Source organism: Rousettus aegyptiacus, unplaced genomic scaffold (assembly GCF_014176215.1).
Source record: "Rousettus aegyptiacus isolate mRouAeg1 unplaced genomic scaffold, mRouAeg1.p scaffold_m13_p_2, whole genome shotgun sequence".
Lineage (NCBI taxonomy): Eukaryota > Metazoa > Chordata > Mammalia > Chiroptera > Pteropodidae > Rousettus > Rousettus aegyptiacus.
The window spans coordinates 50435191-50448162 of NW_023416295.1; the positions used below are offsets into that span (position 1 = coordinate 50435191).

General features: G+C 35.9%; 1 protein-coding gene across 8 annotated transcripts in view; it reads right to left on the reverse strand.

Moving 5' to 3' along the window:
• Positions 1–12972, reverse strand: part of B3GALT1 (beta-1,3-galactosyltransferase 1) — a 574903-nt gene that overhangs the window by 51714 nt on the left and 510217 nt on the right. The gene's annotated exons all lie outside the window — the stretch shown is intronic.

The following is a 12972-nucleotide window of genomic DNA, read 5'->3' on the forward strand; positions in this document are numbered from 1 at the left end:
AGAGAATGAAGTCACCAAGATGGCAACATAGAACGTTTTTGCCTTCACTGCCCCTCACAAGAAAAGTGACAATTATTCATGAACAAGACAGCACTGAGTCAGTCCTAGAGCACAGGGGTGAGGCTGAAGTACTTCCCTGCACCCAGAGACCAAGAAGAACTGCATTGGAAGGGAAAGAGAAATGTCTACATGCTGACCTCACTGCCCCTTCCCCAGGCCAGCACAACACCATATGGAGAGGTCTCTCGAGCCTTCAGTTCCTACAGTGGGAAAAGAGAGCCCAAGGGAACAACCAGTTACCCTGGTGTTGTGGGTCATTTTGTGGGAACCCCTACTCTGGTCTTATCCTATGGAGATTGCAGTAGAATCAATGAGACTCAACCACTGGGAATCTGACTGTGATGGAGAAGGTGGTAAGGGCTTTCAACAACCAGCAAATGGATCTCGGCAGACTGAGGTAATACTTGGAGTGCTCAAGTAGATATTTCAACCAATGGCTTTGCTCATCTGCAGAACCAACTTGCTGGTACATTCTGATCAGGGAATTCAGTAGGCTGGGGTATAGATCTTCCTGATCAGAATCCTCAAAGGAAGAGCTTTGTGGACCTTGGAGGCTTGTTTGCCCACACCCTGACAAGGAACTGAGTCACAGCCCTACACATTGGGGAGAATGTCTCCTGATCTCCTCTGGCCAGAGGGGCTGGTCAGAGCATATGGAAGTGGTGTAATCCCCAAAATGCTCAAGTTGAGATGCAGTCAGGAAAAGCTGATTGGCTCCAGAGCAAAATCAGTACAGGCAGAGAGTATTCTCCTGCTACACCCAGGGGGATTAGTTGATAGCTGGACTGAAGGTAGCTCCTGGCCTCTCCCAACCAGAAAGCCCATTTGGGAAAAATTGGGTGAAGCCTGGAGTGGCCCCTCCCCATCCTACCCAAAGGAACTGAGACATAACCCAGCTGCTGTATCTCTCAGCCCCATGTGACCATGAGGGCTGTCAAAAACACTTGGAAGCTGCATAAGACAGATAGGCGGGCATAACCAATAGTCTGCAGAGAAAAGCCAATGGTTCTGTTTGACCAGGAATCTTGCGACATGAATGTGATTGAGTTAAGACAAGGAACAAGGAGCTTTACTGGCTTTAGAGCTGCTTCTCCCACTGTGATCAGTAAAGGAAACTAATTCATAGTACCACTCACTGCTGAATATGGGCTTCAATTTTCTCAACTGATATGGGAAATGTTAAGAAATCTAATATAGCTATCCTATCCCGGAGGAATTTTAATAACCTCCTCTCACGGGAGCACTACCTTTCTCCCATGGGCAGAACAAAAGATCACGAAACAAAATACTGCAAAGTATGTGGAAGTAATCAATGTATAAATCTACCTGCCTATCTTTGTTCAGGGTTCAGACTCTGGGAAGTGACTCCTCTGAGCCCTCTGGTGTAAATAAACCTCCTTTGATTCTTAGTTCATTGAGTGTTGCTTGGTTCTTCCGGAATCACAGGCCAAAATTTGCAACACAACCAGGGAACCAAACCAGAGTACATGGAAAGCTCCAGAGCCCATTCAACAGTCCTATGTACAGGGACCCTGGAACAGAGTACACCGCATGGCTTCCCCATCTGTACAGCAAAATCAATGGCTTCATCTGACCAGGAAATTCAGTACCACTACACCTCCTTTACACAGGAAATGCTAAAGGAAGTTCCTTGGGAGAAAGTAAAAGGATACTAATGAACATCATAAAATATAAAAAGGTGGCATAAAACTCACTGGTAATGGTAAATATATAGTCAAAATTAGATTCTGCAATATGGTAATAGTGATGCATAATTCACTTACATCTCTGGTTTAAAAATTTTAAAATATATATGTAGTAAAAATAACCATATTAATATGTTGTTGATTATGCAATATAAGTATATGTAAATTATAACAGCAGTAACCTAAAATGTGAGGGGGAGGTAAAATAAAACTTTAAAGTTTAGACATACTATTGAAATTAAGTTGTTGTCAGCTTAAAGTAGGGTGCTATAATTTTAAGATGTTTTATGTAAGCCTCATGGTAACTACAAGGGAAAATCTGTAATAATTCCAAAAAAAAAAAAAAAGAACCTGATAAAGAAGTCAAACCATACTAATATCAAAATACATCAAAACATGAAAAGAAAAAAAAAAAAAGACAGCAGGATATAGAGTAAGAAACAATGGACCCTACAGAACAATCAGAAAACAATTATCAAAATGGCAATGGTAAGTTCTTACCTATCAATAATTACTTTATATGTCAAGGGATTAAAATATCTAATCAAAAGACAAAGAATGGCTGAATTTAAAAAATAAGATCCAACAGTATACTACCTACAACAGAGTCATTTTAGTTTTAAAGACATACACAGACTGAGAGTGAAGGGATAGAAAAAGATATTTCAAGCAAATAGTAACAACAACGAAAAAGATAGTTATATTTATATCATTCAAAATAAACTTTGAACTAAAACATTTTTAGAGGACAAAGAAGGTTATTTTATAATAAAGGGGTCTACACATCAAGAAGATATAACAATTGTAAATATTTATGCCCTTAATATTGGAGCACCTAAATATATAAAGCATTAACTAACAGAGCTAAAAAGGACAAATAAAGAGCAATACATTAATAGTTGGAGACTTTAACACTTGAAACTTAACGATGGATAGGTCATTGAGACAAAGAATCAATAAAGCAGCAGCATATTTGAACAACACTATTGACTATCTGGATCTAAAGACATATATAAAACATTTTATTCAACACTAGTGGAATACACATTTTTCTCAAGTACACAAAGAATATTTTCTAGAATAGACCATATGTTAGGCCACAAAACAAGTATTAGCAAATTCAAGAATGCTAAAATCCATGCGAGGTATCTTCTCTGACCACATGGCATGGAACAAAAATTGATAACCAAAGGATAACTGGAAAATTTATGAATACATGGAAATAAAACAATATCTCTTGAATACCCAATGGATCAAAGAAATTAAAAAGGGAAATAAAAAAATTTCTTAAGACAAATGAAAATAATACAACATACCAGAACTTATGGGATGCAGCAAAAGCAGTTCTAAGAGGGATATTTATAGTAATAAAAGCCTACATTATGAAACAAGAAAGATTCCAAACAAACAACCTAACTCTATGCCTTAAGAAACTAGAACAGGAAGAACAACCAAACCCAAAGTTATCATAAGGAAGGAAACAGTAAAGATTAGAGTAGAAATAAATGAAACAGAGAACAGGAAAACAATGGAAAAGATTAACCAAACTAAGAGTTGGTTCTTTGAAAAGATTCAACACAAAAATTGTTAGGCCTAATCAACAAATTTAGTAAAGTTGCAGAATACAAAATTAACAAACAAAATTAGTAGCATTTCTATGTTAACAAATTTTCTGAAAAAAAAATTAAGTTTTTTAATAGCATAAAAATGCTAAAATATTTAGAATAAATTTAACCAAGGAAGTGACAAATCTCTACTTTGTAAATATAAGGCACTGATAAAAAAAAAAATTGAGGATACATTAAGTGGAAAGGTATCCCATGATTGTGGATTGGAAGAATTAAGAACATTAAAATGTCACTATAACAAAAGTCATCTATAATTCAATGTCATCTCAATCAAGAGTCCAATGGCATTTTTTAAAGAAATAGAAAAAAACACTCCTAAAATTTATATGGAACCACAAAAGACCCCAAATAGCCAAATACCCGAGAAAGAAGAACAAAAGAGAAGGTATCACACTTCCTGATTTTATTCTATACTATAAAACTACAGTAATTAAAATAATATAGTGCTGAAATAAAAACACATAGACCAATAGAACAGAGAGCCCAGAAATAAACTCAAGTACATATGGTCAACTAATATTTGACAAGGGAGCAGAGAATACACGATAAAAACAGTCTCCTCAATAAATAATGCTGGGAAAAATGGATATTTACATATAAATGGATATTTACATATACCACTGACAAAAATTACCTTTAAATGGATTAAAGACTTAAATGTAAGACTTGAAACCATGAACACATAGAAGAAAACATAAGAAAAAAGTTTCTGACATGAGTCATGGTAATAACTTTTCCTTTTCTTTTTGGAAATCACACCCAAAGCACAAATAACAAAATAAAAAATAAACAAATGGGATTACATCAAACTAAAATGCTCCTGCACCACAAAATAAACCATCAACTAAGTGAAATGACAACCTGTGGAATAGGAAAAATATTTGCAAACTGTATATTTGATCAAAAATGTACACAAAAACTCTACAACTCAATAGCAAAACAAACAAACAAAAAACCCAAATAATCCCATTAAAAATGGGCAAAGGACCTGAAAGTCATTTTTTAAAAGATATACAAATGGCCAACGAGCATACGAAAAAATGCTCAACACTATGAGTCATTAGGGAAATGCAAATTAAAACCACAACGAGATATCATTTTATGCCTGTTATAATGGCCATAACACAAAAGACAAGAGATAACAAATGCTGCTGGGGATGTGGAGAAAAGGGCGCTCTTGTGTACTGTTGGTAGAGAATTGTAAATTGGTGCAGCCACCATGCAAAATAGTATGGAGGATCCCTCCAAATTAAATTGAACTACCATATGACCCAGCAATTCCAATTCTGGAAGTATAACCAAAGGAAACAAAAACACTAACTCAGAAAGATATCTGCACCCCCATGTTCATAGTGGCATTGTTTATAATAGCCAAGATATGGAAACAACTGAAGTGTCTATCAATGTACGAATGGATGAAGCAGCTGTGGGGAGAAGTCAAGACGGCAGAGTAGGTAAATTCTTGACTCACCACCTCCTAGGAACACATCAAAATCACAATGAAATTACAGAACAAATATCACTGAGAACTACCTGAAGACGGGCTGACCAGAATTCTTATAACTAAAGATATAAAGCAGTCTCCATGAGACAGGTGAGAGGAGCAGGGACATGATCCAGGCAGGTCCCACACCTATGGTATGACAATTAATAAACAGGATGGATACCTTGGCTGCAGAGGTTCCCCCTTGAGGAGCAAGGTATTCCAGCCCCACACTGGGCTCCCCTGACCAGGATATCTGTGCTGGGAAGAGGAATCTGCATAACACCTGGCTTTGAATACCACCAGGTATTATGCCCAAGAGTCAAAGGGCAGTGGGGACTGAGACGCTATTCTTAAAGCATTCGTGCACAAACTCATTCCAAGTTTGAGTGCAGAGGCAGCAGTTCAAGAAGCACCTAGGTCTTATGGGGAGAAAGTAAATTGACCGACTTTAGGGTGAAGGCTGGAGGGTCAGGGATCAGTGGGGATGGAAGCACTGGCTGGCGATATTGTTCCTTTGTGGAGCTCTCCTCCCACCTAACTGGCTAGTGCTGGTGAGTACAAAATATTTCGCTCTTCATTAACCTGGATAATACTATTCACCCCATCCACAGATCTCCCTGAGACCCCACTCCACCCAACCTGTTCACTTAGGAGTCTTCCAGTGGCTCCAGACTCTCTGTACAAGCGGCATCTGACCTCAGCACATACCACAGTCTCTTTCAAATGTCCTCAAGCTCTGCATAAGTGGCAGCCGACCTTGGCTCATGTTGTAGCTCCTGCCAAACAGCCTCAAGTCTGCTGTGAGAGCCAGCTTTAGCTCACATTGTAGCACTGCAGCCTCTTCCAAGTGCCCTCAAGCTTGCCAGAAGAGGCAGCCAGCCTTGGCTCACATTTTATCTCCTACCAAGGGGACGCAAGCCTGGCATAAATGGTGGCTGGACTTATCTCTCATTGTAGTTTCTACCAAGTGGCAGCCAGTGTCAACGTACACTGTAGCCTCTCTCAAATGCCTCTAAGCCTGGCGCAAGAGGTGATTGACCACAGCTCGCATCACAGATCCTAGCAAGTGGCCCCAAGTCTAGCATAAGTGGTGGACACCCTCGGCCTGCACTAAAGACCCTCCAAAGAGGCTCAGACATGACACACCAGGCAGCTAGCCTGGGACTGCACCAGAGTCCCACCCAAGTAACTCCACAACTGACACATCTAAGGGCACACTCAGCTAGCACTGAAACCCTGCTAAAGTGACTTCTACTCTGTGGGGTCAGCCCCCGCACAGCAGCTCATCTGCTGTAGTCATGGCTAGTCTGCACAGCCAGTCAGCCCGAGAGTCAAGCCCATCTACTGAGAGCCTACAGTAATCATAGCCCAACTGGAACAGGAGGGCACATGCAACCCACCCAGGGGATATTCGTGAAGCATCTGGCTCTAGTGACCAGGGGTCATTGCATAACTAGGCCCCACAGGACACTTTGTACATAAGGTCACTATATCAAAACCCGGGAAGGTCTACCTACATAGAAAGAGACAGCCAAAGGAAGAAACAAAAAAACATGTTCCAAATGAAATAGATCAATATTCAAGAAAAATAATTAAAATGATATCAAGCAACCTACCTCATAAAAGTTCAAAACATGGATTGAAGATGCTACTCAAACTCAGGATAAGAATAGATGAACTCAGTGAGAACTTCAAAAAGGAGAAATATTTTAAAAAAACAATCAGAACTGAAGAATAACTGAAATGAAAAATACACTAGAGGGAATGGATAACAGACTGAATGGTGCAGAAAAATAAATCAGCAATCTGAAACACAGGATAGTAGAAATCATCATCGGAAAGGCAAAAAGAAAAAATATTAAATGAGGATAGTTTAAGGGACCTCTGGGACAAAATCAACCTTAACATTTGCATGAAAGAGGAAAGAAAAATAGATTACAAAAAAACTATTTGAAAAATTAATGTCTAAAAACTTCTCAACTTGGTAAAGGGAGTAGATATCCAAGTCCAGGAAGCATAGAGAGTCTCCCAAAAGATGGATCCAAAGAGACCTACACCAAGATAAAGCAAAATAAAATGCCAAAAATTAAAAATAGAGAATCTTAGAAGTAGAAAGAACAAAGCAGACATTTACCTACAAGGAAGCCCCCATAACACTATTAGTGGATTTTGCTGGCCAGAAATAATGGCATAGTATATTCAAAGTGATGAAAGAATATTCTACCTAAAAATATTATCATTCATAACTGAAGAAGACATTTAGAGTTTCCAAGACAAGCAAAAGCTAAAGAACATTATCACTAAACTATAATTATAAGAAATATTAAAGGGAATTTAAGAGGAAAAGAAAGGCCAAAATTATAAATAAAAAAATACAGGAAAAATCTCATTGATAAAGGCAAACAGTAAAAGTAGTAGTTCAACCAATTTTAAAGCTAGAATTAAGGTTAAAAGACAAAGTAGTGAGATCACATATAACTGCAATAATAAATTAAGAGAGATACACACACAATGTAAAATATGATGACAAAAACATAAACTTAGACAATGAGTAAAATGTAGTGCTTCTAAAATGTGTTTGAATTTAAATGACCATCAACTTAAAATAACTGCTATAAAAATAGTTTGTTATGAATTTCATAGTAAACACAAACAAAAAAAAAACAGAATAGATACATCAAAAATAAATAGAATTCAAACTATAGAAAGTTATCAGTATGTAAGAAAGCAGAAAAAGGGGGGCGGGGAGGGACACAAACCAGCAAACAATAAAATGGCAATAACTACATACTGATTACTTAAAATGTAAATGGACTAAATGCCCTAATCAAAAGTCATAGAGTAGCTGAATGGATAACCCAACAACACCCATACATCTGCTATCTACAAGAGACTAACTTCAGATTAAAAGGCAAACACGGACCAAAAGTGAAGAGATGAAAAAAGTACTTCATACAAATAGAAATGAACAAAAAAATCTGAGGTAGCAATACTTAGACAAAATGGACTTTAAAACAAAGGCTATAACAAGAGACAAAAGAAAGAATATTACATAATGATAAAGGTTTTGATCCAACAAGAAGATTTAAGTCTTATAAACATCTATACACCCAATGTAGGAGCATCTAAATACACAAAGCAAATAAAAACAGAAATAAAAGTAGAGATTGACAGTTATTCAATTATAGTAGGGGACTTAACTCCACATTTACATCAATGGGTAGATCATCCAGACAGAAAATCAACAAGAAAATAGTAGCTTTAAATGACACATTAGGCCAGATGGATTTAATATTTATAGGACATTTCACCCCAAAACAGCAGAATACATATTCAAGTACATGTGAATATTTTTAAGGATAGACCTCATGTTAGGCTACAAAATAAGTCCCAATAAACTTAAGAAGACTGAAATCATACCAAGCTTTATTTCTGATCACTATGGTACAAAATTAGAAATCAGTTTCTAGAAAAAAACCTGGAAAATACACAAACATGTGGAGGCTAAACAACGTGCTACTAAACAATGAATGGGTTAATGAAGAAATTAAGAAGGAAATTTAAAAAATCTTGAGACAAATGAAAACAAACACAATGACCAAAATCTGTGGGGAAGGGCAGAAGTAGTTCTAAGAGGGAAATGCATAGCAAAGCAGGCCTACCTCAAGAAGCAAGAATAATCTCAAATACACAATCTAACCTTATACCTAAAGAAAATAGAAAAGAAGAACAAAAAAGGCCAAAGTGAGTAGAAAATAATAAAGAGCAGAAATAAATAAAAATAGAATCTAAAAAGAAAGATAAGATCAATAAGTCTAAAAGCTGGTGATTTGAAAAGATAAAATAGATAAACCTTTAGCCAGATGTATCAAGAAAGAGAGCTTAAATAAATATGATCTGAAATGAAAGAGAAGTGAAAGTCAACATTACAGAAATACAAAGGATTAAAGGGAATACAATGAAAAATTATATGCCAACAAACTGAACAACATAGAAGAAATGGATAAATTTCTAGAAACATAAAACCTTCCAAGAATGAATCAGGAAGAAACAGAAAATCTAAACCAACCATCAGTAATGAAATTAAATCAATTATCAAAAAACTCCCAAGAAACAAAAGGTCTAGACCAGACAGCTGCAAAGGTGAATTCTACCATTCAAAAAAGCTTTAATACCTAACCAATAAGGGGTTAATATCCAAAATATATATAAAGAACTCAAACAATTCAACATCAAAAATAACATAAAAAATTTGATTTAAAAATGGGCAGAGGACCTGAGTAGACATTAAACATGACATACAGATGGCCATCAGACACATAAAAGATGCTCAACATCAGTAATAATTAGGGAAATGGAAATCAAAGCCACAGAACTGTCAGAATGGCTACTATAAAAATAAATAAATAAATATGTGTTGTTAGGATGTCAAGGAAAAAAAAAATCCTTGTGCACTATTGATGGGATTGTGAACTGCTGTAGCCACTATCTGGAATAGCATAGAAGTTCCTCAAAAAATTAAGAATAGAATTACTATATGACCAAGAAATTCCATTTCTGGGTATTTGAAGAAAATAAAAGCACTAATTCAAGAAGAGATATGAACTCTAGTTTTATTATAGCTTTATTTACAACAGCCACTATTTGGAAACAATCTACATGTTCATCGATAGATGAATGGATAAAGAGGATATGGCACACACACACGTACACACACACACACTGAAATATTACTTCCCACAAAAGAATAAAATTTTGCCATTTTGACAACACAAATGGACCTAGAGTATATTATGCTAAGTAAAATAAGTTAGAGAAAGACAAATACAATTTTACTTATATGTGGAATCTGAAAAACAAAAATTAACAAAATAAAATAGAGACAAACTTAGATATGGAGAACAAACTGATGATTGCCAGATGAAAGGGGAATGGTGGGATGGGTGAAAATATAGTCAGTAATATTGTAATAACTATATATGGTGCCAGATTTATCATGGTGATCACCTAAGGCATATAAATACCTAATTATGTTATATATCTGAAACTGATACTGATATACATTGCGTGTCAACTAGACTTAAAAACTAAAGTCATGGTATACACGCATACAATGGAATATTATTCAACCATAAAAAAAAAACAAGGAAATCCTATAATTTGTGACAATATGGATAGACTTTGAAGGCATTATGCTAAGTGAAATAAGTCAGGGAAAGACAAATACTGTGTAATTTCAATTATATGTGAACCTTAAAAACCCCAAACTCATAGAAAATGAGATCAGATTTGTGGTTAACAGAGGTAGGGTATGGAGGGAGAGAAAATCGAAGGAAGGTGGTCAAAAGGCACAAACTTCCAGTTATAAGATAAATAAGTACTAGGGATGTGATGTACGACATGGCGACAATAGTTTAACACTGCTGTATTAGGAAAGAATTGAATTCTCATCGCAAGGAGAAATTTTTAAATTTTCTTTTTATTGTATTTCTATGAGATAATGGATGTTAACTAAACTTATTATAGTACTCATGTTACAATATATGAAAATCAGTAACTCTGTACCCCATTTTTAAATCCTATAGAGTGATGCATATTATTTCTTAAAACAGGAAAAAAACCCGAGTTGAATAAATAAAAAGGGAGTGGTGTGTGTTTGGTGGGGGACAAAGTGATTCATATTAAAAATGATTGAATTCACTAGGGTGTACACTCCACTAATATAGGAAAAGTAAGAAGAGGATTTTTTTTTTTTTAAATAAAAGTGTTTTTTCTTAGGTTAATGTAGACTGTTCATGATTAGGAAGGTCTGTCCAGCTTCCCCATCAAGGCATGAAATTAACATTTCCAGAGTTGCCTTTCATTTAGCAATGCATTCTCACCATTGGTCCCTGAAAGCTTTAAGGAACAAAAGGGACAGCAGATGAGGCAAGGTCTCGGTTTGTTTCCTTCACAAAATGAACCAACTGTTTTCTCTTCTGAAGCGAGAATCTGGAGAGTTGTCATTAGTTGGTATGACACTGATATGGGTATTAGGAGACCTCACGTTGTCTCCTTAAGTGTTTTAAAATGGGTTACTGTGAGTGAACATTATATTTTTCTGTTGCCAAATGTGTTTGGGGATGTGAAAATAATTCGGGTAAAAATTAGGAAAATATCTAAGATAAATGCTTCCCTTTGATTGAACAGGGACTGAATGTAAGAACCCAAATGCACTATAATTTGGAAGAGCTTCTGGAGAAGAGCCATGTCTTTAAAAATAAAGTATATATTCAGTTTTTATGGTAAACTTTATTAGTACTTATGCCATTGGGTACCACGAAAGGGAAGTTGAATTAGAAAGGCTATAAAATAACACATGAGAGAAAGAGAAAATAAAGAGTAGAAATTTTCTCTTAATCTTTTTTTTACCCATGAAATGCTCTTGATCCATTTGACTGTTTCTCAAAAAATATCTTTACTTCATATACTTTCTTGGTACTATTTACAGGGTATCACTGCCACAGATGCTTTTTCACTACTAAAAACAAGTCTTAAAACCAATCCATAATGAAAACCACAAAATCCCACAACCCAGAAATGAAACATATTGCCAAGTATATTAATTTTTCTGAAAAGTGAACACATATGTAGTATATTTCTAAACTCCAACAAATGGTCAAACCAGAGGCTAGTGAAATACTGTTCTCTAGTGAGGAAATTAAGTCCTTTATGGCAATCCTAAATGGAGAACTTTGTTCACGCCTACCTTATTCTTGCAATCCTAGCTTAAAATTAGGTCTATGTATATCTTGGTCAATACTTCCTCTTTTTTGCTGATAATACAAAGTATGTAGCTAACAATTATTTTTATAATGGCACCCAAACTGAGTGTCAGTTAATTCTTGATGCTTAAAAAGAAATCAACATCTAAGACACTAGGAAATACAGACTACCTAGCTAGTGAAGCTCTCCATTTAATTAAAAGGAACATAAAAGATCAGGATTTTCAATTTTGATTGAAAAAGTAGGGAAAGAATGTATTCTAAATTAGACATATTCCACAATAAGCCTGCTTATCTGTTCAAGCTGTCTTGCTGGAATCACACATGAATGGTACTGAAGCTAGACATCTACTTTCTCACTGCAATCTCAATTACCGACACAGAACCAAGGCAAACTAGAGACGATAGAGATTCTTTGCATTGTCAGTAATCAAGTGTTACCAGGCTAACTATGGCTAAGCTAAATAAGTAGATACTCAACAAATATTTGTGAGTAAAGTGAACACAATGCTAGAGTCACACTAAGCTCTTGAAAACAATGTGCCTTCCCCCATTTCTTGGCTCTTGAAAATAGTAGACACTCATAATATCTGTGAGCTTAGACTCAGAACATTTTGACAGAAGTCATGAACTCAAGAAATTTTACGTTCCAGTCATGTCTGTTCACATATGAAGAAAGCTAGGACCAGAAGGTGAAGCTCATTGCCGCATCTAACAGTTTGGTAGTACCAGACCCAAGACTAGAACTCAAGTAACTATCCCCTGGCTCCTGCTTTTCCCCTCTGTCAGGCTGCCTCCTCTTTACTGTGACTGGCGTGGCAGCCTTAACTACATTATCCCTCCCATACTTCCAATCACTTCTTGGCTCTCTGTAAATGCTAACTCATTGGAGGAATCTGTAAAGGAACACCTCAATTATATACATTGAGGCAATGTATAATTCTGCATCATGTTAGCAGTAATTCTTCTCGAGTCCTGAATGTTGGCCAGGCCATTGAATGGATCCACCAATATGAATACTGGTACATGATCGATTTACATTTTGATTTTTTGTAGCTGACTACATGGTAAAAAATTTTTCTTTTTCTTTTCCAGCTTTAATGAAATATAATTAACAAAAATTGTATGTATCTAAAAGGCATGCAGCTTGGTGTTTTGATACATGTATACATTGTGAAATAATAACATGGTAAACTTTTTTATGATGGCTTATAATTTCACAAGGTTCAACCCCAAAGAAAATAAATACGCTATGAAGAAGTATTATTGGTTTCAAAATGACAGTGCTAAAGTAGCATTTTACCAAGTAACATTTTACCAAGCACATT